At 40.7% G+C, this 23178-nt stretch overlaps 1 pseudogene; it reads left to right on the top strand.

Annotated features, from left to right (window-relative positions):
* Positions 1-2271: 2271 nt before the first annotated feature.
* Positions 2272-16038, top strand: LOC138418812 (zinc finger protein 875-like; annotated as a pseudogene).
* Positions 16039-23178: the final 7140 nt, after the last annotated feature.

Consider the following 23178-nt stretch of genomic DNA (forward strand, 5'->3'; position numbering starts at 1 on the left):
CTAACCAATGGGCTATAGATTGGAGGCCCCAAAGTCCCCCTCCTTGTTTAATTTGTTCGAGTGGCTCAGAGCATGTCATTTTACTTACTAGAGAACCAGTTTATCATAAAAGATTACAACTCAGTAACAGCCAGATTGAAGAGATGCATAGGCCACGGTATGGGGAAGGGGTGCAGAGCTTTCATGTTCTCAGAACTCGTGCTTCTCCTGAATCTCTACCAACTTGGAAGATCTCGAAACCCCATCCTTTGCGGATTTTGGTGTTATTGTTTAGTCACTAAGTCGTGTCTGATTCTCTTGAAACTCATGGACTGTAGCCTGCCTGGCCTCTCTCTCCATGGGATTTCCCAGGTAAGAATACTGGAGTGGGTTGCCATTTCCTTCTCCAGGGGATTTTCCCAACCCAGGGATCAAACCCAGGTTTCCCACATTGTGGGCAGATGCTTTACTGTCTGCCACCAGGGAAACCCTTATAAGGATCTGGATTATCTCAGGATCCCACCTGCACAGCTCCCCTTCCCCTTCTAGCCCTTCTCTGACACTTTTCAGTCCCTCCATTTCATTTGTGCTCCTCTCTGTGCCATGCCTAACTTTGGGGCCCCTTGAGTTCTTTTATAAGCATTCCACATTTATCGACATGAAATCCATGCAGAGGGCTGTCAAGAACTCGAATAGGGTGCTGGGCTGATCCTCCATTCTGAATTCCTATGCACTAGGGGAGGCTGATATTAGCATGCAAGCCTTGTTTTTTTACTTCTTCAGACAAAGAGATACTGAAGAAGATTCTGAAGTGTTAAGATTTAAGAGTAATCTTTGAATATTTGCACCATGAGGTCTAGGACGTCCCTTTAGGGTGGTACTTTGAGTGGAATGGTTATTAGGAAATTGTGGATGTTAAGGAAGTCAGGAAAGTAAAGGTCACTCACAATTCAACAACTTAGGGTAAGAAGGGTAGAGCAGAGTAACCCTAAATTCCTAAGACTCACTGTTCTGGAGTGTGTCCTAAAGGACTGGGCTACTTAAAGCCCAGAAGTCAAGCCCTCACCTCTGCTCCAAACTACAGGCCAGTAGGTGCCAATGAAGTTCACTGAGCGTCCGATCTATTTATGCCTTTCCTTAATGTGGGAATTTTGAGTACAGAATTTAAGGAAGCACCAAAACCAGTCAGTAAACAAGACAAATATTTTACTGTGTTATCTTAAAAATGATGATAAACAAAATTCACCCGCCCCGCACCCCCCCCCCCAACTATGATAAACAAAACTGTCAAACTATGCCTCCTCTTCACCCCTCACGCCCTCACCATCACCACCACCACCACCACCACCAGCTCGGGAAGTTTCCTCCGAGCAGTATCTGTCCCAGGGATTTCTGGATCGAGCTCTTTGCCCAAATTCAGACTCTCCACTTCTCAAAATCTCGGGCACACCAGACCAGAGCCACTCCCACTGCCATTCTGTGAGCTGGCCCAAACCAATCCTGCTCTCTCCAAAAACAGCCCTGTCTATAGCGGCGCACCCTCCCACCGTCGGGGCCGCAAAGCCGGTGTCGCTCCTGTCCGGGAGTCCCAATGGAGTATCACCCCGCAGCCCTAACCCCCAAGTACTTTACTCCGAGCCGCTCCTACACCCACTCGGTTCAGGCCCAGCCCGTGACGCCCCTGGTTTCAGCTCCCGGAAGCGGACACCGGCAGAGGCTTGAGTAGGGGAACCTGGATCCCCCACATCGCTGAAAGGTCAGCGTGCACACTCTGGCCACCCGGCTGCAGGACCGTCTTTGCTAGAATCCTCGGGCGTGTCCCAGCCGGTGTGTAGATCTCACTGACCCTCAGTGGAGGAACTTGTGAACCCCGCAGTCCAGGCACCTTAACAATGGGCTCCTAACATTGGCTGTGTAAGAAGAGGCGCAAACTGCCGTGGCACCTTCCGTGGGAGCAACCTTCGCCTCTTCTCTATCCCAAGATTACGCTCCCGGGAACCCTCCGCGGCCACTTCCGCCGTCCCTTCCGCTCGCCCCTTAGCGTGTGGAACTGACGAAGCAGGAACAGTTCCGGTTGGTGGATCCCGCCCATTAGGTTTGTTGGTAGCCATTCGGGTATTTCCCACAGCTCTGCTCTTGGTTCCCGAGCTTCATCCGCAGGATTGGCAGCGTGCACCCCGAGTTCCGTGAGTGCCCTACAGTCACGGCCTCGTCCATTCAGGACGTTCCTCTGCTTGTCACTGTTTTACTCACGAGGGCACAGGCTGCGTCTGAACTCGGAAGCTCTCATGTAGGCACCTCAAGACCATCCATCTTCCTTTCATTCCAACCCACAGGGATAGAGACAAACCCTTACTCTGCTGCTGGGGGACATGGGTTTCACTCTCTGGCCAGAGCTTGGGGCTGAACTTGAGAGGCTCGGTCACCCTCGGCCCTTTCTCCAGGGCGTTGGATGGGAATGGGTTTGTGCTGGTGGTTTCTGTGACACTCCCAGCCCTCAGTAGTGAGCCTCGGGAGCAGACCCAGCCTGCACGTGGGAAGGGTTTTCCAACTAGACGTGCTCTCATTTCTCTTCACATCCTCAGATTAGCCTTCTGAGATTTGCCCTTCTTTAGGGAGAGCACTCAGGAGATCCAGGAAAATGACCACGGAGCTCCTGAAAGCCAAAAAAGAGGTGAGAATATGTGTAAAATTACATCTTGGCTGTCGAGAGAATGAATACATTCCCTTTTCTTGCTTTGGAGGCTGCTTTATTGGTAGCTGGGCAAAGCTCACTTTCTGGGTCCTGGAGGGGTGGCTTATTAATACATGGAGTCCCTCAACATTTCTTTCTGCCCCATCCATGCTTCAGTCATTTTCTAATTAAGTTAATTGTGAACAGCTCACAGGGGGTATTACAAAACACACACACACACACACACACACACACACACGGACGTCCAGGCTTAATTGTGCAGTGATAAGGATGAAAGGCAGGGACAACATAGTAGCCTGTGGCCTGAAGTGGCTAAGGAGGACTTCTAGGAGTAGGGCTGTCTGAACAACCCCTCAGAATCTGTTAAATTGAAGGGTTGGTGAAGACATACCAGTGGGAAGGGCTGGTTAGTCTAAGGCTGGGCCACAAAGCACACTGCCCTTAACACAATGTGGGAAGATTGTATTTTAGGTTGATATTAAAATATGTACTGATGAAAATACAGACTAGCCACCCATACTTGGAACAGAGAGGAGTTTGCTATAGTCTGACCTGAGTTTAACATTTGTGAGCATTTTCAGCATCTGGCAGTAGGGAGATTTCGCTAAAAATTCTGGATTGCTTGCCTCTCTGAAAATAAACTGCATTGTATTCTGGTGTAGGGGAATTTGAGCTGAATGGTGTCTCCATCATTTGGACAGGTCCTGCAGAGTCTGTTTGTACTTTCCGTAGTATCTTCCATACAAAAGTTGAAACTGTTGACAGCTAACATTTTGCCTGTCTCTCTCATATTCATTACCTACTTGGCCCCTGGATTTTCATTTTCCACCTTTGAGTCTGGGTGGCCAGGTTGAGTGCCCAGCTGAGGAGTGTAGACTTTGAGTAGATGGGTTTTGAAAGATGTTGAGAAGGAATTTGATGTAGGAAATCAGAGATATAGGCATATAGGAACTGAAGGGGAAACTGTCTAACCCCAGAGAATGGTGACTGTGATGACTTAGACTTAAGTGAATGTGACTAACACTTATTGAGCACCAACACAGTTGCCACACTGGTTTACTATCATTTTTGATATGCACTAACTTGGTTTTTTCAGATCTGCCTTCACTGTCTTGATTTATTCTTAAGCTTGGTCTCTGTAGTAAAGATTTACAATTTCCTAGGCATTCTCAGAACAACTTTGAGAGTTCTGTGTTTCTCATTTTTAAAATAGTTTATTCATTTGAAAAGTGTCAGTACCAAGAATGTGTAAAAAATCTGGGGGCATTTCCAAAGGTAACATTGAATCTTTTATGTGTACTTTCTTCACCACTCATAATGTTAATAGGGAGGCATTCTGATTTTTCTGGGAAAAGCCAGAAATTTGTATGAGCTGACTTTTTCCTTTTCCTGTGAACTTCCTGATGTTCAAGCTGGTTTTAGAAAAGGCAGAGGAACCAGAGATCAAATTGCCAACATCCGCTGGATCATAGAAAAAGCAAGAGAGTTCCAGAAAAACATGCATTTCTGCTTTATTGACTATGCCAAACCCTTTGACTGTGTGGATCACAATAAACTGTGGAAAATTCTGAAAGACATGGGAATACCAGACCACCTAACCTGCCTCTTGGGAAATCTGTATGCAGGCCAGGAAGCAACAGTTAGAACTGGACATGGAACAACAGACTGGTTCCAAATAGGAAAAAGAGTACGTCAAGGCTATATATTGTCACCCTGCTTATTTAACTTCTATGCAGAGTACATCATGAGAAACGCTGGACTGGAAGAAACACAAGCTGGAATCAAGCTTGCTGGGAGAAATATCAATAACCTCAGATATGCAGATGACACCACCCTTATGGCAGAAAGTGAAGAGGAGCTAAAAAGCCTCTTGATGAAAGTAAAAGAGGAGAGTGAAGAAGTTGACTTAAAGCTCAACATTCAGAAAACGAAGATCATGGCATCCGGTCCCATCACTCCATGGGAAATAGATGGAGAAACAGTGGAAACAGTGTCAGACTTTATTTTTTTTTTGGCTCCAAAATCACTGCAGATGGTGACTGCAGCCATGAAATTAAAAGATGCTTACTCCTTGGAAGAAAAGTAATGACCAACCTAGATAGCATATTGAAAAGCAGAGACATTGCTTTGCCGACTAAGGTCCATCTAGTCAAGGCTATGGTTTTTCCAGTAGTCATGTATGGATACGAGAGTTGGACTCTGAAGAAGAATTGATGCTTTTGAACTGTGGTGTTGGAGAAGACTCTTGAGAGTCCCTTGGACTGCAAGGAGATCCAACTAGTCCATTCTGAAGGAGATCAGCCCTGGGATTTCTTTGGAAGGAATGATGCTAAAGCTGGAACTCCAGTACTTTGGCCACCTCATGCAAAGAGTTGACTCATTGGAAAAGGCTTTGATGCTGGGAGGGATTAGGGGCAGGAGAAGAAGGGGACGACAGAGGATGAGATGGCTGGATGGCATCACTGACTCGATGAACGCGAGTCTGCGTGAACTCTGGGAGTTGGTGATGGACAGGGAGGCCTGGTGTGCTGTGATTCATGGGGTCGCAAAGAGTCGGACATGACTGAGCAACTGAACTGAACTGAAGACTTAAAAAAAAGCATTATGAAAACTTGATCAAAGTGCACAAGCATTTGAATGGATAAGTCGTTTAGGATGAAACCTCTGTTCCTAAAGGAGTACCTGGCACACATGATATGTTTGGTGCATAACCTTAAATAAATTAATTTGAAGGAACTAAGTCACAAGGGAGTTTCTGTTGTTTGTTTTGATATGTTATTTGGGGCATATCAGGGGGGTTGGGAGGAATTCCAGGTATTCTAACATACATGACATCTGAATTCCACAAAACAACTTAAGAAAATCCACAGTAGGATGTTAATTATCACCACCTGAGAGGATAAATTAGACGTTGTAACAAATGAGTTGGATTGGTAGGCACATGATGTTACTAATTCTTAGCATTTTTTCAGTTGATTCTGTTGAACAAATTTGCTGAATGTATACTGTTTACAGAAACTAGATAGACTACATTCAATGACAGGTAAAATACAGCCTGCACTTCTATGAGTCTTCCATTTTATTTTTAGATTTTTTAATGTTGGGATTTGGTTTAATTTTACACATACCCACCGATGGAGCTTCCCAGGTGGCACAGTGATAAAAGAATCCACCTGCCAACGCAGAAGACAGGAGACATGGGTTCATTTCCTGGGTTGGGAAGATCTCCTGGAGGAGAAAATGGCAACCCACTCCAGTATTCTTGCCTGGAAAATTCCATGGACAGAAGAGCCTGGCATGATACAGTCCATGGAATTGCAAAGAGTTGGATGGGACTGAATGACTGAGCATACATGCACACACACATCCCTACATATATACATTTTGACAAATCTTAATGACAAGATCCTATTGTTTTAAAGCTACTGACGGTGTATCTACTCAGACCCATTTTCTTTCTTTCTTTTTTTAAGGTTTATTTATTTTTGGCTGCACTGGTTCTTCGTTACTGCGAGAACTTTCTCTGCTTGCAGTGAGCAGGGCTGCTCTTTCTTGCGATATATGGGCTCATTACAGTAGCTTCTCTTGTTGCAGAGCACAGGCTCTAGGATGCATAGGCTTTGGAGTTGTGGTGCATGGGCTTAGTTGCCACTCGGCATGTGGGATCTTCCCGGAGCAGGAATCGAACCTGTGTCCCTTGGATTGGGAGGTGGATCCTTAACCACTGGACCTCCAGGGAAAACTGCAGACCCATTTTCTAATAGGTGAAGGAACAGCCAGAATTTATCCCACTGAAAGTGATCTCTGTAATAGTGCTTTGAATGAATGATCCTATTGACTGTTTCCCAATTGAGGGAAACATTTAACTTGTTCCCAGTGTTTAACTGTTGCAGATAATGCTTCTGTGATCAACTTTGTGCATGAAATTCTTTTATAGATTGGTATTTATCCTCAAAAATATGACAAGGTAAAGAGAAATCAATGTTTTAAAGCAGTGACCACTCATGGCAGTTGGAGCTTTCTAACCCCATCTGTTCTAAAACATTTGATCTTATCAGTTATCTCTTCTTTGTTTGAGATTCCCTTTTCACATCACGTTTTGCTTTACATGTTGCACTTTTTTTGTTTTTGTTATGCTGTGCAGTGTTACATTCTCAGGATAGACCTGCTAGTATAGATCTTTTTCTTCTCTCGTGTGAGTGTTCACCATAATGTCCCAATTTGTTTCCCCATGTTGATATGTTCCTTTGTTACTCATTGTATCTGTAATCCTCATTCCCCTTGAACATTAAAGTTATATCAGTTTTCTGTTCAGAATACTTCCTTTGGTATGTCATAACAGTGTCTTAGATATTCAGGGCAGTCGTCACTTCAAATGTATTCTGTTTCTGACATCATGTTCTAATTATTCATTCTGAAAGCATGTTTATTGACACCAAAGTGGAATATACATATACATCATATACATCTTTAATTTAGATAAATTCACTTTTTAGGCACTTGGCTGGAAAAAAAGAGAAAAATAACTTTCAAGTCATTCAGATGACTCTATCCTTTATCATCTAATGACTTTATGCCTGAAAGTGAGTGAGAATTGGGAAGACTGAATCTGTTGCTCTCTAAATCTGTCTCCTTGATCCAGGAAATCCTGCCTGTCCTTTAAGATCATATTGCCCTCTCATGACACTGTCTCTGATCTCTCTATCCTACAGTGACCTCTCTCTCTTGAGATTCGTCTGACGTGGTGATTCACAACCATGACTATTCTTAGGAGCTCTTAAAAGTATAAAAGTCGTATCCCTAAAGAGTCTGATTTTATTGATTTGCAGTGGGACCATGCTGGGGGCACTTGATATTACAATCAGTTGTTCAGTCACTCAGTTTGCAACCCCGTGGACTGCATGCAGCGCACCAGGCTTCTCTGTCCTTCACTATATCCCAGAGTTTGCTTAAACTCATGTCTATTGTGTTGATGATGCCATCCAACCATCTCATCCTCTGTCGTCCCTTTTTCCTCCTGCCCTCAATCTTTCCCAGGATCAGGATCTTTTGCAATGAGTCAGCTCTTTGGATCAGAGGCCAAAGTATCAGTGCTTCAGCTTCAGCATCAGTCCTTCCAGTGAATATTCAGGGTTGATTTCCTTTAGGATTGACTGGTTTGATCTGCTTGCTGTCCAAGGGACTCTCAAGAATCTTTTCCAGGACCTCCCTGGTGGTCCAGTGGCTTAAGAATCTGCCTGCCAATGCAGGGGATATAGTTTGATCCCTAGTCTGGGAAGATTCCACATGCCTGAGCACTGCAGCTACAGAAGTCTTGAGTGTCTAGAGCCTGTGCTCTGCAGCAAGAGAAGCCACCTCAATGAGAAACCTGTGTACTGCAAAAAATAGCCCCCACTTGCCACAAGTAGAGAAACCCTGTGTGCAGCAAGACCCAGTGCAGCTATAAATAAATAAATAAATAAAAATTTAACAACAACAACAACAAAAAGTCTTCTCCAGCACCACAATTCAAAAGCATCAATTCTTTGGTGCTCAGCCTTCTTTATGGTCCATCTCTCACATCTATACATGACTACTGGAAAAACCATAACTTCCTGTAAGATGTTCCAAAAAAACTTCAACAAACTTTTTGGCCAACCCAGTACTTCCATTCCTCAGGCTTGGGGAGAGCAAGTGGCAAAGTGAGGCAGTGGCGGGAAGGACTGAGCCCTGCCATGGAGTATACATAGTGCTGGGTCATTCACCCTTGCCCTAGAGGCTGAGCTGCTTCATGTAGAACATTAATGCATAGACCAAATAGTCTCTCACATTCTTCAAAGTCAGCAAGATTATATTTTTACTTTAATTCTTTGTGTATGATGTCCTCCTCCTCTTCCTGCCTACATTCAAAACTCCCAATGTGAAAGAACTTCTGTTTTGCTTTTATCCCCTGTAGCAGCAAGCCTAGCATGCTGACAGTGATAGGTGTACAATGATGCTGGCTGGGTAGAGATGGGAGAATAATGGTCTCTGAATTCTTGGCACCAAGGACATGTAGGGGAGGAGAAAAATTCTTTTTTTCATTGGGTATAAATTAGACAAAAGACATTTTTGTGAGAAAAACAATCAGAAGTTTATTAATATGTGCATCATGTATACACATGGGAGTACTCAGTGATGGGTAACTCAGAAGGGATGGTTAGGACTTGAGCTTATATAGCATCTTAACAAAATAACAATAACTTTTTAGAGATGTGACAAGACAAAGGAAAAGGACTTTGAATTTCTAGAGCAGCAATTGTGGGAAGGTATAATAAATATATGGGGGAACTAATGGAAGAAAAGGGCCAGTTAGTAAATGTTTGCTATGTAGATTCCTCTGGTGGGGTCTGTGGGCTGATAAGGGTCTAGAGTTGTCTCTGATGATTAATTTCTGTCCTTCATAAAATTGGGAAAAGGGGCACCTTTACAAATTAATGTTGTGCTTTTAGGCAAATGGGAAAGCACAGAGAGCTTTTCTTCTGTCTGCTTATTAATTGCCTTCAGCTCAAAATAATTGTTTTATGCCAAAGTGGCATATTTGGGACTGGTGTATTCTGTTACCCTTTATTCATCATCCATAGTAAAATCCAATGGACAGAGGGGCCTGATGGGCTACTCTCCATAGGGTCACAAATAGTTGGACATGACTGAAGCAACTTAGCGCAGCACATAGTAAAGTCTAGAAATCTTCCCCACCTCCTCAGAGATGCTTTTTGTCCCCTCATCCTGCAGTGTGGACTGGGTGGACTCCTGGATGAACAGGGGTGTGTTTTGTATTAAAAGGCATTCGTGGCATTCCGAGATGTGGCTGTTGGCTTCACCCAGGAGGAGTGGAAATTGTTGAGCCCTGCTCAGAGGACCCTGCACACGGAGGTGATGCTGGAGACTTACAACCACTTGGTCTCACTAGGTAAGAATGGCTTTCCCTTAGCACTTAAAATCTGGCTTTCAGAATATTTTCTATACATCATGAAGAAAGGCTACTCACAATGCAGCTTTGTCTTAGGGTTGAGCTTAAAAAGAACAATTTACCTTTGTCCTCACGGTACATCTGGATTCAGTAGAGTTGAAAACAGATAGATTTATTCATATTGTGTATGCCACTCTGCATTTTCAGGTCTCTTTCCCAAGTCAGGGGCTTTTTTTCTTTTTTTAAATTTTATCTTGCCCCAAACCTAGCAGATTTTTCATTTAGTAATGATTGATAGGCTCTTTCTCTGATTGGAGTTTCCTTTTAGAACTCAACCCTTCGACTGCTGCAAGTTCACTATTCATGGGCCCTTTGTCCCACCCTCTTGGTTCTTTCCACCCCACCCTGCCATTTTGGCTGGGTTCTAGAATGGCCCCCTTAAATGCATAACCAGAAATCTCTTTGTTTTCTTTCCTTATGAGCAGACATTCTGTTTTCCAAACTGGAACTCATTTGTCAGCTGGAACAAGGGGAAAAGCCCTGGATAGAGGAGAGGCAACGTTCACTGGGTCTGTGTCCAGGTGAGTGCAACAGGGTAGTTGGGACCGTCCACAGCATGGCAGGTAGGGAAGGAGGAGGTACTTTTAGGTATTGGGAGGTAGAGCTTTTCTAGGCCTCTTGGCCCTGGTAAGGCTGCCTGGCATGACCTCCTTTCCAGAATATCATCTTCAGGTAAGGGAGGGGGACTTCTCTGGCTTCTTTGTCTCTCCTCCACCAGAAGGCCTGCCTTCCTCTCACTTAGCTTGTGTTCTGCCGGGGACACTTGTGACCAATTCAGTCTGCTGCCATTTTCAGAAAAGGGCTTCGTCCTATTTATTTTTTTCATCTTCTCTATTTATTTTGTAGTTTAAATATTCACCTGTAGTTTATGTTGTTTTTTTCTAAATAGACACCCCTCCCATCTAGGCTGCCACATAACACTGAGTAGAGTTCCATGTGCTGTCCTTGTTGGTTATCCATTTTGAATGTAACAGTGTGTACATGACCATCCTATACTCACTAACTGTCCCTTCCCACCAGCAACCATAAGTTCATTTTCTAAGTCTGTGAGTCTCTTTCTGTTTTGTAAGGAAGTTCATTTTTATCAGGAAATTACAAAAATTCTGCAAAAATAGTACAAAAAACACCTTTATATCCTCTAGACACACATATTACATATTATCCTTTACATACACACATGGCATATATATATATATACAAAATGGCATCATAAAATCACTTACTGTTTTACCCAGTTTGCTTTATCATTGGCATATGTGTCTCTTGTGAGCATGCTCTCCCTTCTCCCCCCACCATATGTGTGTGTATATATTTATATATATCTTTATGTATATATATTTGGGTATGCAGGTTCACATATGGATGTGTGTTAAAAGATTTTCTAAGAATGGTGATATTTTCATATAACCATGGTATAGTTATCAATTTAAGTCTGTGGCTTAAATTCTGTGGCATTTCATTCTGTTAATGGTGTCCTTTCAAGCATAACTTGATGCTTCATGATGATGATGTTCAGTTTTAAATTTTGATAATGTTCAGTTTAACAATTTTTTAAATTAATTGTGCTTTTGGTGGCATAACTAAGAAGTTTGCTTAACTCAGGGCCACGTACATTTTTTTTTTCCCCTTTGGTTTCTTCTAGAAGTTTTATACTCTTAGCTTTTACACTTAAGCCTGTGATCCACTTTTAGTTGATTTTATTTTTTGGTCATACTGCATGGCTTGTGATATTTTAGTTAGCACTGAGAGCTCAGAGTCTAACCACTGGACCACCAGGGAATTCCCTGTCTAATTGTTTCTATTATTGAGAATAGAATACTGAAATTTCCAATATTATTGTTGAATTATCAAATTCTTTTTTTTAGTTCTATAAGTTTTGGTATCATGTATTTTGGGGCTCTTTTAAATTGTATATACCTTTATAATTGTTAAATCATTCTGATTTATTGCCCTTTTGTCTTTATGAAGTGTCCTTTTTCTCTAGCAGTAATCCTTGTCTTGAAACCTACTTTGTCTGTTATTAATATAGTAGCCATTCCAGTTCTCTGGTGATTATTGTTTGCATGGTATATCTTTTTTCATCCTTTACTTTTAACCTACTTGTGTTTTTTGGATCCCAAATGTGTCCCATGTTAATAACACATTGTTTGATATTGCTTTTTTAATCTAGTGGGATAACCTCTGCCTTTTGTTTGGAGTGTTCAGTTTGTTCATATTTAATATAATGATTAATATAGCTAAATCTGCCATTTTTCTATTTTAAAAAATATGTCTCAGGTCTATTTTTATACCCCCTTTTACGGCATATTTTTTTAAAATTTAAGTGTACTATTTTAATTCCACTCTTGATTTTAAATTTGTTTTGGAGTTATTTTCTTTTTCTTTTCTTTATAAATTATTAATTTTAATTGGAGGCTAATTACTTCACAATATTGTAGTGGTTTTGCCATACATTGACATGAATCAGCCATGGGTGTACATGTGTTCCCCATCCTGAACCCCTCTCCCACCCCACCCCCCATCCCATTCCTCTGGGTCATCCCACTGCACTAGCCCTGAGTACCCTGTCCCATGTATCGAACCTGGACTGGTGATCTGTTTCACATATGATAATATACATGTTTCAATGCCATTCTGCAGTTATTTTCTTAATGCTGCTCTAGGAAATAAAATATACACATTAGTTTATCCCAATCTACTTATAATTAATACTAACTTAGTTCCAATAAAATATTTATGTATATATTATAAAGCCCACAATATAGTATTATATTTATTGCCTTTATAATAGTTTTATGTGTTTTAGAGAAATTAAGAGAATAATATACATGCATTGTCTTTTATATTTACCCAGAGATATTTAATAGTTTCAGTGATCCTCATTTCTTCTTGTGGATTTGACTTAGTATCAGTATATCTGGTGTCAATTTCTTTTCAGCCTGAAGGACTTATTAAGTATTTCTTATAAGGTATGTCTGCTGGCAGCAGATATTCTGAGTACTTGTTAATCTGAGAATATCTTTATATCAGTTTCATTTTTCAAGGCTAGGTTTGTGAGAGTTCTTCATTGATAGAAAGTGAAAGCGAAGTCGCTCAGTCATGTCCAACTCTTAGCGACCCCATGGACTGCAGCCTACCAGGCTCCTCCATCCATAGGATTTTCCAGGCAAGAGTATTGGAGTGGGTTGCCATTGCCTTCTCCTCATTGATAGAAGTCTTTCCTTTTTTATTTCAGCACCTTAAATATGTTATTCCACTGCCTTCTGGTCTCCATTGTCTCTGATGAGAAATTGTTGTTGTTCACTCTCTAAATCATGTCCAACTCTTAGTGACCCCATGGGCTGTAGTATGCCAGGCTTCTCTGTCCTTCACTATCTCCCTGAGTTTGCTCAAACTCATGTCCTTTGAGTCAGTGATGCCATCCAACCATCTCATCTTTGTTGCCCTCTTCTCCTTTTGCCCTCAATCTTTCCCAACATCAGAGTCTTTTCCAGTGAGTTAGCTCTTCATATCAGGTAATCAAAGATGAGAAGTTAACACTAGTCATATTGTTTTTCCTCTTGTACATGTTAAGTCATTTTTCTTTTGCTGCTTTCAAGATTTTCCTTTTGTCTTTTTTTCCCTGATGGCCAACATTTTGGCTATGATGTATCTACCTAGGGCTGTCTTTATGTTTATTTTCGGGTTTGTTGAGCTTCTTAGATATGTAGATGAATGTTTCTCATTCAATTTGGAACTTTTTAAGCTATAATTTCTTCAGATACTTTTTCTGCTCCTTTCTCTCTGTCTTCACTTTCTTGAGTTACCATTACACATAGGTTTGGTTTACTTGATGGTGTCTTACAGGTTTCTGGGACTCTTTGTTTTTCTTCCGCCTTTCTTTAACTCTTCTCTTCAGTTTTTAGGTGATTTCTATTGATTTATCTTCAGGTTCACTGGTTCTGTTTCAAAGCCAAATATGCTGTTGTATCTCTCTAGTAACTTTGTAATTTTAGTTATTTTACTTTTTAATTTCAGAATTTCCTTTTGTTTCTTATTAATAGTTTCTGTTCTTGGGACTTCCCTGGTGGTCCAGTGGTTAAGACTGCATGCTTCCAGTGCAAGGGGCATTGGGTCTGATCTCTGATCTAGGAACTAAGATCTCGTCTGCTGCATGGTACAGCAAAAAAAAAAAAAAAAGTTCTTATTCTTTACTGATATTCTCCATTTTAAGTTATAGTACTTACCTTTAATTTTTCACATATTATTTTCTTTAGTTCTTTGAATATATTCATAATATCAGCTTTGAAGTCTTTTTTTCTCCCTAAATCAGTATTCTATTGGCTGCAATTTTTTTTCTTAACTATGTCACTCTTTCCTGTTTCTTTGAAAACTGGATATAGTAGATATTATATTATAGCCATACAAAAAACAGATTGCAGGCTGGATTTGGTCCACTGATCAAGTTTACTGTTTCCTAGAATAAAAATGTGATGCATAAAGTGAAATGCAAAATAGATCTTGGGAAGGATGGCTGAGTGGGAGATAGCTTGTGATGTAAACATACTATGAATGACCAGTGGGCAAAGCAGAATGGCCAAGGCAGCTCTGCCTATGACTGAAAGCATCCTTTGTTTAGCAGGATCAAAGCTAGAAATTTAGCCTTGTCTCACCTGTCGTTTGGCATTCTCTTGCCAGCAAGCCCTCATCCAGCATGTGTGGTTCAGTCATCTCCCTCAGTTATTCTCAAGCTTAGGTGTAGGAAATCATCTCCATTCAGGGAAACACTGTTCAGAAGATCACAGACAGCAGCAGGAGCAACTCTCTGATCAAACCTGCTCGAGCCACCAAGCAGAAATTCGAGAGAGAGAAGAAGATTCCAAGCTTTTGTTCAGGAGAATAAGCAAAAGCAGCACTTCAAAGGCAATCTCCAGCCCCCTGGAAGAACAGCCAGTAACATCCAAGGAAGACAACACAGTGGTGTATAAAGGGCCCAACCTGGCCCAGAGGACAGACCTCGAGGAAACAGACAAAATATTATGTGATTTAGAAATCTCAAGATTTGGAGCAATCAAATATGGAGAGTTTGAGCTAGGCTTTATTAAGGAGTCAAACCAGCTCAGCCTCCAGAAGACACACACAAGAGAGACCGCTTACATGTACACTGAGGGGGGACAAAACTTCAGCAGTATATCAGTCCTCATCAAAAACGAAAGGACACATTCTGGGCAAAAGCCTTATGTATGCACGGAATGTGGATGAGGCTTTACCTGGAAGTCAAACCTCAGCACACACCAGAGGATACACTCTGGCAAGAAATCATATATGTGCAAGGAGTATGGACAAGGCTTTACTTGGAAATCAAACCTCTTCACGCATCAGAGGACATACTCAGGGCTCAAGTCTTAAGTGTGCAAGGAGTGTGGCCAGAGCTTTAGCCTGAAGTCAAATCTTGTCACACACCAGAGGGCGCACTCTGGGGAGAGGCCTTACATCTGCAAGGAGTGTGGACATGGCTTTCACCAGTATTCACACCTCAACAGACATAAGAGGACACACTCAGGAGAGAAGCCTTATGTTTGCAGGGAGTGTGAGCAAGGCTTTAGCCAGAAGTCACACCTCATTTGACACTTAAGGACACACACAGGAGAGAAACCTTATGTGTGCACAGAATGTGGGAGTCATTTTAGCTGGAAATCAAACCTCAAGACACACCACCTCTGGGGTTAAACCTTACATGTGCCTGGAGTGTGGGAAGCACTTTAGTCTGAAATCAAACCTCAACAAACACCAGAGGTCACACACAGGGGAGAAGCCATTCGTATGCAGGGAATGTGGGAGAGCCTTTACCCGGAAGTCAACCCTCATCACACACCAGAGGACACGCTCAGGGGAGAAGCCATTTGTATGCAGGGAGTGCAGGCGAGGCTTTAATGATAAGTCTACTCTTGTCTCACACCAGAGAACACATTCAGGGGAAAAACCTTTCATATGCAGGGAGTGTGGTAGAAGGTTTAGCCAGAAGCCAGACCGGTTTAGGCACAAGAGGGCACACTCAGGGGATAGCCCCTTTGTGTACAGGGAGTATGGACAAGAGTTTTATGATAAGCTAACTTTCATTATACACCAGAGGGCACGCTCAGAGGGGAAAACCTCATGTATGCAAGGAGTGTGGGCAAGGCTTTAGCCGGCAGTCACACCTCATTAGCCATCATAGGATACATTCAGGAGAGAAGCCTTAAATTTGTAATAAGTGTGGGCAAGGCTTTAGTTGGAAATTAAACCTCATCAGACATCAGAGGACACATTCATAAGAGAAACCTTGTGTGTACAAGCAGTGAAACCTTTAGCCAGTAGTCACACTGCACAAGACAACAGAAGTCCCATCCAGGGCTATAGCTTCAGTAATAAGTCAGCCATTGGCTGACACTAAAACAGAGACATCTATGTGTGATGGGTGTGTTCATGAAACTAATGGTAAGGGTCAGTATCTCCATTCCACCTGAAGGAGAATTGTTGCTGGCCTGTTTTCAGCGGCTCTGGTTTTCCCTACTGGGGATGGTAGATTTTGGAAGATCTCTCAGGTAACTTGATGGAGAGAGTACTTAAGTAGGTTGAAATTAGAGAATTGATATGATTCCAATATACTTCCCAAGTATACTTGAACACTCCTTCCACAGTATCCTGGATGTTGTAACAGCAGTTTTAAAGCCCATGTCTTGATGTCTGTTTGACTTGAGAACAAGAGACAGAAACCATGGCTGATTTAATGCTCGTTCCACAGAGCATGACCCAGCAGAGTCAGCTTCAGTGAAAGTTTGAAATATGGTCAGCTCATGGGGATAAGAGATAATGCATGGGTAGAGGGTTTTGTTATACAAAGGGCTGGCAGGTAAGAAAGATTGTAAGTATTCTAGCTCTGAGTTTGGGAAGAGTTATACATTTTTGGAAATATCATTTCTTTGCTTACTTCCTGGGACTCTCTGGTTTCCAGGTTGAATCCATACTGTAGATACTTTTGTTGACTGGGTATATTTAGACTAGAAATGTATTATGTAGTGTTATAAAGAAAATATGCACACATATACAGAAATGTAAAATGAAATTATTTTCTATTCTTTTTTGAGTTACAATATCCCATTAGTAATTATTTGGTTTAAATTTTTCCAACTGTTGTAAAATATACTACTTTTTTGGTTGAGAATAGTCTCTTTTTGGAAATGGCAGTGTCCCACAAATTTCCTTAGAATCTTGTCCCAAGGTCCAGTTTTTTTTTCATGAAACTTGACTAAATGATTGTGAATGATATTTGGAAAATAAGTTTTCTAAGGATAGGAAAATATATGAATTGTATTATAACTTATTTTCTTCATTTTTGTACAGGTATTTAGAATAGATCTGAAAGCCATAGAAAAACAAAGTATATGGGTAGTTAGAAAGTGGTGAAGCAGGATTTCAAGTTCAGTACTCAGGGCTTGGCTTTTAGTTTTGTTGTTGTTCAGTCATTCAGTTGTGTCCAACTCTTTGCAACCCCATGGACTGCAGCACGCCAGGCTTCTCTGTCCTTCATTACCTCCCAGAGTTTGCTCAAACTTATGTCCATTGAGTTGATGATGCCATCCAACCGTCTCATCCTCTGTCATCCTGTTCTCCTCATGCCCTCAATCTTTCCCAGCATCAGGGTCTTTTCCATTGAGTCGGCACTTCTCATCAGGTGACCAAAGTATTGGAGCTTCAGCATCAGTCCTTCCAGTGAATAATCAGGGTTGTTTTCCTTTAGGATTGACTGGTTCTCCTTACTGTCCAAGGGACTCTCAAGAGACTTTCAGTTTATGGAAAAAATAAACAGTGGTCTCAAAGCCTTGATAGCCAAAGGAGATAGAGTTAGATTCACTGTCTCAAATAATATGAGGTGTAAAAGTCTTAATTTTTATTCAAAATCTTAAGTTTGAATGGAGTGAGCAGAACCTGGTGAAAAATTATGAAATACTATCTTTGATGGAGCAGTTGGCCTGGCCTCCCCCTCTTAGCCCTCCCTGTGGTAAATCTTGACCTCATGCTCTTACATTTCCTCAACAGAAAAATATCTTTTGAGTTTTAATCACTTTAGGTCTTAGAACTTAATTACTCTTTTCCATAAAATCATGTCATGTCACAAACATAAGGATTCCAAAATTAAACATACCTTTTACTATTTTTTAACTTTCAGAAGGAACACTTCCATTTTCAGTGTAATTGATTCATAAAAATGAAAGATTTTTGCCACAAACTGTTTAAAACTCTCAACAGGAAAAAATAGAGCACTGCTGGTGTATGAAGCCTTAAATAGATTGAAAATAGATACAAACCTTGGGAAACATTTTTATGGAGCAGCAACCAAACAGAAAGTCCTAGAAATGTTCTGAGAAAGGGGTAGAAAGAAGCCCTATACTTTGGTGCTCCCCACGCCCACTGATTCTTAAACCTACATCGGAGCCTTCTGCTTAGAACCTCTCATAAGAGACAAGAGTTAAACAGGTAACCTGAGGTGTCTGCCTGGGCCTAGCATTAAAATCTGTGCAAATCTGGAAACTGATTAGAAGATAAAACACCACATGGTATTCAGATATGGGAATCCTCAGTCTTGTTTTTGCGGGTTTTTTTTTCTAATCTTTGTCTGGCCTAGCTATTCACTACTGCCCCATATTTCATAACTTGAGGTGATTTAAAACAAGTGTTTAAAACAGACAGAAAAATTGCCCCAGAGCAATCACCACCCATCCTGCCAACCTTCTGGTAAGTAGTAGACTACATTGCAGAAAATTGTGAAGAAAAGATGATAAACAGTATGAAACAATGAATATTGTTTCAAATCTGTAAGTCTGTTACAGTCATCATGGAAATGTTCCATTTTAAAAGGAGTAGCAGTAAATGTTAATGGAACTGTTTCATTTAATTCAATTTTGACTTCTTCTTATGGATCATTGGTTCCCTAAGTGTGTGGGGCCCTTTCAAGTGATCTGCATGGTCAAAACAAATTTCATTATAACACTAAGACATTACTTACTTTTTGCTCAAATTTGTACTGATGGTGCAAAATCAGTCAGCAATCGTAGGTAAAACTGCTGGTCTCTTAGCATGAATCAAAGCGGTGACACCAAACTGTTGTTCAGTCGCTCAGTTGTGCCAAATTGTGACCCCATGGACTACAGCAAACTGTACTACTAGCATTATTGTATTTTTTAACCACCCCCATTTGTGGTAAAAAATGCAAGTTCCACTTAAGAATGTTCTTCATAAAATAGTAGAATTTTGTTAAATCTTGACCTTTGAGTACAGCAGTTTAAAATTATAATTTAAATTTTGAGATAACTAACGCACAGTTGCAAGAAATTATATCAGGAAATCTCATGTATTCTTTACTCAGTTTACTCCAATGGTATTGTCTTATAAAATTATACTATAATATCACAGCCATGATACTAAAATTGGTATGTATACATCTTTTAAACATTTTGTGTGATGAAAAGAGAAATACATGTAAAGTCCTTCAAGCTGAAGTATGAAGCTGTTTCAAGGAGATGCACTTGTATGATTGTTTAATTTGTGAGCTAAACCAGCCACCTTTTTATGGACACCAATTTTATTTGAAAGATCAGCTGACAAGTTTTGGATAAGGTGACTCAGACTTGGATGTTTGGTAGACATTTTGTCAAAAATGAAGTGATTTTTAAAAAAAATCTGCCAGTGAAGAAAACTGATGGTAATTTCTGTTAATTTGACTTTCAAACAAAGGATCAGAATATTGAAAAACAAGTTACCTGCCACCATGAACTTGACAGTTTCCCAGTACTTAGCCCTTTGTGTTAAGATTGGTGATGATATTAATGAGCATGATTTTATAATACCATATAATGAAATATGATGATGGAAGATCTTCCTAATTCATTGAACCAGTATTTTGCAAACAATTAGTACATAATACTGCAAAATCATCTGTGGGTATATTAAAGTATAAGGTAGACAAGGATTTTAACAAGATAAAAGCTGGATTCCATGATTTTTGATGAAGTTATCAAAGGATAATGTTGACAATTACCTGAAAAGAATATTAAAACACTCCTCCATTTTCTTACTATATATCTGCATGAGGCCAGATTTTATTTATGTGAACACATTAAATGCAGGAACACATATAAAATACCAAGTATATTCTATTAAACTGAATATTAAAGATTTGTAAACACATATAAAAGGTCACCCTTTTTTTTATGATGGAAACTGTTCAAACCCAAGTGAAAGTCAAACCCTTTGTTTTTCACCTTTAAGTGTGTTGTTTCTAGATATTTGTGGTCTATAACCCATACTGAAGATACTGTACACACACACACCAGAAAAAAGTTATGTGTTATAATGCCAAAGATTTTATTAACATCTGTGCTTTATATAATTTAAAATAGGCATAGAAGAAACAAATGCAGAAAAATGCTTAACATCCACTGACAGATGTCAACCTACAGTCTGAGGTATGCTGCTCTATCTAGACAGAACAATGAAACACGGGCCATATTCATTTCTAGAACTAAATGATATGATTACTTAATGGCTAGGCTTGTGGCTATGTCTCTTTTAACTATTCTTAGCAATCATTTTTTTCTGTTTTTTTTTAGTCAAAGAACCAGCTTTATGCTTTCAGTCATTTCTTCAGTGTGTCTTTTTTATATTTATTAATTTCTGTTAATATTTACTAATCTCAAGCTTTTTTATTATATTGCATTTTCAATCTTATTTAATCATAATTTGGTTTATTTATTGCCTTTTTACTGTCCTGAAAGTCAGTTCATTTCTAAGTGGCATATAGTTTTCATTTTCTTTTATATAAGAATTACTGTTTCAGAGTGCTTACAAGGGGCTAGATGGACATACTCATTTTTACAATATCTTAGTATTCATCTTTTTATCTTATAGCATTGTAATAATGTATTTTGTGATTTCTTCCATTTTAGTTCATAAAGTGTAGTTTTGAATGTGATTAAGCTTGAATCTTAAAGTATTTAATGTGAGTGTGTACATATCTATTTTAATAATACGCCAAGATTAACACAAACTTGTAAAATTTTATATTTTCTATATAGTTATTTTATTCTCCTTTTGTCTTGTATTAATGATCTGTCTTTATTTTTATTTATTAATTCATATTATATGTTTGAGGGACTTCCCAGGCAGTGCTAGTGGTAAAGAACCTGCCTACTAGTGTAGGAGATGTAAGAGACACAGGTTTGATCCCTGGGTTGGGAAAATCCCCTGGAGAAGGGCATGGCAACCCACTCCAGTACCCAAGCAGTATTCTTGCCTGGAGAATCCCATGGACAGAGGAGCCTGATGGGCTACAGTCCATGGGGGCACAAAGAGTCAAACACAACTGAGCGACAAACACTTCGAACTCTTTCACTGGGGCTTCAGCTATTAGAGGACTCTTTCTAGGAGGAGACTGGAGAGGATCTCCAGAGATGTGTTTTTATTTCAAGAACTTCTCTTTACTTCCACATATACCGAGATCTTGACTTGGGTGCACCTTCCAGATTTTTTTTTTTTAACCTTCACTGACAAAGACTCTCCTTGACCAAACTTTAATCAGACTCCTCAGAACCCTCTTCTCAACTAGGCTCCAACCTTTGGGCTTCAGTGTTTGTCTTTGCATCACCCAGTTTTAGCAAGAATTCTGTCAAGTCAGTTTAGCTCATGTTCTTGATATCTGATCACTCAGTATTTAAATTCCTCATCCACCCAGATGGTATGTGATCACTCTGGCCTTCCCTCAGCAAGAATCCTATTAGTCAGCCTAGCAAGAATTCCCCCCGTCCCTTTATGTCTCCTTTTTATAATTTTCCATAAAATGACCACCCCCCCCCAACCCTAACTTGCTCCTTGTCTATAAGTCCTCTTTTGCTATATTTGGAATTGAGCTGGTTCTGTGCTGAAGTCTCTTATCTCCTACGGCAATAGCTCCTGAATTAAAAAACAACAACAACAACAACAACAAAAAAACGGGCCCCTTCAAGTACCACTCAGTTCTTGTTTTCTTTAACATTACTCACTGGTTTACATTGTTGGCCTGTTAACTGTGGATAGTTTTCTTAAAGCTGGGCCCTAAATAAAGTTGTCAAGGTTTGTCATAGCTTTCCTTCCAAAGAGCAAGAGTCTTTTAATTTCATGGCTTCAGTTACTGTCCACAATGATATTGGAGCTTTGACAAACCTAGACAGCATATTAAAAAGCAGAGACATCACTTTGCCAACAAAGGTCTGTATAATCAAAGCTGTGGTTTTTCCAGTAGTCATGTTTGGATGTGAGTTGGACTATAAAGAAGGCTGAGTACCAAAGAATTGATGCTTTCAAATTGTTGTGCTGAGGAACACTATTGAGAATCTCTTGGACTGCAAGGAGATCAAACCAGTCAATCCTAAAGGAAATCAACCCTGAATATTCATGGGAAGGACTGATGCTGAAGCTGAAGCTCCACTACTTTAGCCACATGATGCGAAGAGCCAACTCATTAGAAAAGACCCTGATGCTGGGAAAGATTGAAGGCAAAAGGAGAAAAGGGCAGCAGAGGATGAGATGGTTAGATAGCATCACCAAATTAATGCACATGAATTTGAGCAAATTCTGGGAGATAGTGAAGGACAGAGAAGCCTGGCATGCTGCAGTCCATGAGGTCGCAAAGAGTTGGACATGACTTAGTGACTGAACAACACCAAAACAACAACAAATTAAAGTTGTAAAGCATAAAGTTAGGAACAGTAACAAAAGAAACCCCAGAGCTCCTGGCTACAACAATATAAATGGCTTTGATACAAGTGAGCATCTTCCTTCAACTGGAATATAATTACTCTCTGTGCCTGCCATCACATTAGCGGCAAGTAGAGAAGAGATACGGGCTTCCCAGGTGGCACAGTGGTAAAGAATTTGCCTGCCAATGCAGAAGACACCAGGCTCGCAGCTTCCATCCCTGGCTTGGGGAGATCCCGTGGAGTAGGAAATGGCAGCCCAATCCAGTATTCTTGCCTGGAAAATGCCATGGACAGAGGAGACTGGTGGGGTACAGTCAGTCCATGTGGTCGCAAAGAGTCTGACATGAATGAGTGACTGAACGGGTGCGCGCGTGCGCACACACACACGATATAAAAATAAGGATAATATTGACCCCGCCCTGGCCGGGGTGAGAGGTTGGGCGGGGATGAGAGAACAGTTGGACCTGGAGACAGACAGACAGACAGACACACACACACAGGACACACAGAATCCTCTCCCATGGACTCAACTTCAAAGACAAGCCCAGAAACAAAGCTCCACCGCCAATTGTGAGAAAACCTCTGTGAATCTCTGGGCTAAGAACACAGTTACAGAAACGTCATGCCCAAAGTCAGCCACAGTCCCTTACACATCCATAATCACTTTCCCATTCTTGGCAAATCCACAATCTCACACAATGACCCACAATCATGGGGCATGATTTAAAATACACATAAAATAAGCTGACTACAACTGACGG

Source organism: Ovis canadensis, chromosome 14, assembly GCF_042477335.2.
Source record: "Ovis canadensis isolate MfBH-ARS-UI-01 breed Bighorn chromosome 14, ARS-UI_OviCan_v2, whole genome shotgun sequence".
NCBI classification, from domain to species: Eukaryota; Metazoa; Chordata; class Mammalia; order Artiodactyla; family Bovidae; genus Ovis; species Ovis canadensis.